The sequence below is a fragment of the Limulus polyphemus genome, unplaced genomic scaffold, assembly GCF_000517525.1.
Source record: "Limulus polyphemus unplaced genomic scaffold, Limulus_polyphemus-2.1.2 Scaffold1490, whole genome shotgun sequence".
Lineage (NCBI taxonomy): Eukaryota > Metazoa > Arthropoda > Merostomata > Xiphosura > Limulidae > Limulus > Limulus polyphemus.
In genome coordinates, this window is record NW_013667100.1 from 113,870 (window position 1) to 118,316 (window position 4,447).

The following is a 4,447-nucleotide window of genomic DNA, read 5'->3' on the forward strand; positions in this document are numbered from 1 at the left end:
GATAATATGAGTTGCTTTGCTATAGTTAGCCATTTGTGTGTTTAGCCCAACCTGAACATACAATTCACCCTGTAAATACATGCCAAGTATACGATAATATGAGTTGCTATCGTTAACCATTTGTGTGTTTAGCCCAACCTGAACATACAATTCACCCTGTAAATACATGCCAAGTATACGATAATATGAGTTGCTATCGTTAGCCGTTTGTGTGTTTGGCCCAACCTGAACATACAATTCACCCTGTAAATACATGCCAAGTATACGATAATATGAGTTGCTATCGTTAGCCATTTGTGTGTTTAGCCCAACCTGAACATACAATTCACCCTGTAAATACATGCCAAGTATACGATAATATGAGTTGCTATCGTTAGCCATTTGTGTGTTTGGCCCAACCTGAACATACAATTCACCCTGTAAATACATGCCAAGTATACGATAATATGAGTTGCTATCGTTAACCATTTGTGTGTTTGGCCCTACGTAAGATGAAATAAACAATAGGAGCATCAAGCCAGTGGACAGAGAAAAAATACATTATAGTTCACACATTCACTACAACAGAGAATTGAAATATTTGCTATAGAAACGTTTTAATGGGTTTTAAAAGACGCAGTATTTATCACAAAAAATACAGTAAGAAAATCGTACTCGACGCTATAAGTTTGTTTTCCATAGAAATTTTCTAATAACGATATTATTTATGAATTTACTATTGTATCTGCAATTAATAAATTACAGAGGGTCCTCGCTCTACGTAAAGACAGACCCTGTATTTTAATATCTAGCATTTATTACGCAAACATTATAACCTTACGTTCTGTCTTTGATGGTAAATATATTAATATTTTCAATTATTTTCTTGGTCTCTTATTTACAGTATTTTCTTCGTAAACCTCTAATGCTGTAGGCTGACATATTTTTCTGTACTAATGAAAGAAAAAAGATAACTTTGAAATATGCAATCAATACGATATGTAGAAAAACAGAAATTCCAAAATACACAAATAGTTTTCCTTTTTACCTTATCTTTCTGTTGATCTTTTCAATTATAAATAAAACCAAATCTTTCTTGCTTTTGTTTGTAAAAATTTATTTAGTATTCGTGAACTCTTAAACGATGCATTCGTGTTTCGGATTGAATCTTTCACAAAAGCGTGTAATATTTCGTTACCACATCAATATATCGTCAAAAACACATTTAGTTACCAAATCAATATATCGTCAAAAACACATTTAGTTACCAAATCAATATATCGTCAAAAACACATTTAGTTACCACATCAATATATCGTCAAAAACACATTTAGTTACTAAATCAATATATCGTCAAGCAATAAACACGTTTTGTTACCATATCAGAATGTGTAAGCTGTCATCTTGACTCACGATTGGAGCAGTGCACTCTGTAGTGATGAGCAAATATTAAGGCATATTAGTGTCAAAACATTTCCCATCCTATAATGCATTTAGATGACACGTAATGGGTAAACAGGAGGTCAGGTTCTAAGGTCTGCAGAGGAAAGAACACGTTCTACAGAAAGAACAGAGAGATGAGAGTTCATAGAACTTTACTGTTTAAAGAGGAACAACCTTACATACACTATATATAACACAATCTATACAGCAACATCTGCAGTGTGAAGAAGGAAAAAGGTTTAGACAAAAGCATTGTGGTATAAATAGAATAGTACATTGTAATTTCGACAAACTCTCTTTCACAGTGACAGTGCAGGAGATGTTTGAAAATTCCACAAAATACTTGAGGTTCTGTTTTTTTGTTGAATTTCTCGTAAAGCTACTAGAGGGCTATCTGCGCTACCTGGCCATAATATTGACTCCAGTTCGTTAATTCGCATCCCCAGTACACTTTTTTTGTCTCCCTCTTACAATTTACAACAGCTAAAACCAACTTTATTTTCAGCAGTGAAAAGTTTCTTCAAATATATGATTTAAACATGGAACAGACATGTCGGCGACACTTTTGCTGGTTTCTGTTCTACAAAACAAACACACAGAGACTTTCCTTGAATGTGTGAACTCCATTCACCACAATATTAAATTCACCATCGAACACTTATCATTTCTTTACCTTAGCATTGTTAAATCTGACAAACGATTCGAAACACAAAATCCACTATAAGAGCATTCATTCCCTGGAATTACGCTCATGATACCAAGAAAAAGGCCAATGCCCTAAAAACCCTTATAAACACACTTCAATACTCGGCTCAACTACCTACATAGATGAGGAAATCAATCTTATAAAGCGTTCCTTTATTCACACCAACAAATATCCACCAGTTATTGTAGAAAAATACTCACACAGCAAAAAACTCCGAACTCAACTGACGAGCAAAAGTGCTATTAATAAACCAAACACAACAGTTTACCATTTATCTCTGAAATTCACTCAAACGACCAGGCTCTAAAATAAAATCATTACTAAATAAAATTATGTAGAATCATACAATACTGATGTAGTTTATAAAATAACTTACAACAACTGTACAGTATTCTACATTGGAGAAACCGGAAGAAAATTGGAAATCAGATTCACCGAACATAGTAAAAAGCCATTTCATGTTTACCACCAATGCAACTCAAAAAGCCATTGTATATCTACTATAAACAGTATAATTTTAAACAAAGAACTAAACATCGACAAATGCAAAATCAAAGAAATCATCTTAATTGAACAAAACAGCCCTACTCTAAATCAATACTAATACACGTTTACTAAAGTGTTAAACAATACCTGATCATGTGACTTTTTGTTCTATACTTTATATATACATGTTCCTGTGTTTATGTAAATTACTTGTACCTGATGTTGAGAAAACATTGTCAAAAAGTTGTACGGCTGTTAAACTTGTAATGAAGTTTTCTTAATTATCCATTCAAGCTCTCTCCAAACTTTATTGTCTAAAAGTGGGTTCCTCGTCACCAAACTTAGGCGTCAGTCTGTTTCTTATATGTACACTGATATATCGTCTATTTGTGGCTGCGGATATCTAATTCAGTCTCAGAGCAGGCACCCAACTATTGAGACAAACCAGAATTGATTGAAGTCAACTACCTGAGATATGAACGGTATTCTTTGTCCAAATGTCCTAGCAACAATATCATTAGTTTGGAAAGGATTTCACATTTTGATAATGATATTTGTAGCCAATGGGCTAAAGTCTACTGAAATGTGATGACTTCCATTTGTCTGGTGACAATCCAAATGAATGAAACATCCAAATGTTATTTTCGAGTTCTAATCATAATTCATGAACAATTTGGTGTACTTCAAATTTTGCAGTTCATTTTAATGTGACAAATGAGACAAGATTGTGAGAAACCACTATATACAGCATAGGATGAATAGCCAGTCTTTGCATTTCAGGTCACATGTCTAATTATTTGACGCTTGAATTGCATAGCAGTGAACAAAGGGGATAATTGTATTATTCTACAATACTGGTTTTTACTTGTCATATACACAGAAGTTCAGCCGTTGTACTAAAATGCTTCTCGAGCCTTAACACATTGTTAGTCCATGTAATCATGTTCGGTCATGTTCTATCTGACAACCGTGCATCTTGACAATATTTTTGTGTGATAGTTTCTATTGTAAAAGGTTCCATTGTAAAACTGTCATGTATAAAGCAATCATTCTTCTTGCATGCTTTCTATAGGTCATTTAATGTTCGAGGATAACAGTTTTTCAGTGTTCATTTCAACAGTCCAATCGCACAGAAATTCATAGGAATAAATTAATTCCCGTTTCATTCTCCAACTGCTTGAAGTATGCAGTAGTTGAATAAATATGCCGTGGAAGCGACTTGTGTATACGGGACTCTTATGTTTTGTGTTTCCAGACAGAGAATCTTCTTAAATATGTTGCGTACTGTTGCCTGGGGCACATGGACGGCTTTTTCCACTAAGCTTTGTGTTTGTGGATTCTCATCTATTACAAGACATCACACTTTACTTACCATAGCTGGGGCAAGACATGTTGCACATCTCTTTCTGGGTAGTCTTGGTGCTCTGAGTTAATTTATATTCTTTTATTTTTCAAATGACATTAAGTACAAGGGATATCCCCGTCTTGGAAATTTTAAATCCCCGATCTGAACACATCTTTACGATCTGAGTGTATGAACATTGTGCGTTGGGAAAGGTGTTACATACTCTTCCCAAAAGGAATCAAGTTTTGATGACATCACACTACCCAGAGAACGACAAACAATGTAGGAATCAAGTTTTGATGACATCACACTACCCAGAGAACGACAAACAATGTAGGAATCAAGTTTTGATGACATCACACTACCCACAGAACGACAAACAATGTAGGAATCAAGTTTTGATGACATCACACTACCCACAGAACGACAAACAATGTAGGAATCAAGTTTTGATGACATCACACTACCCACAGAACGACAAACAATGT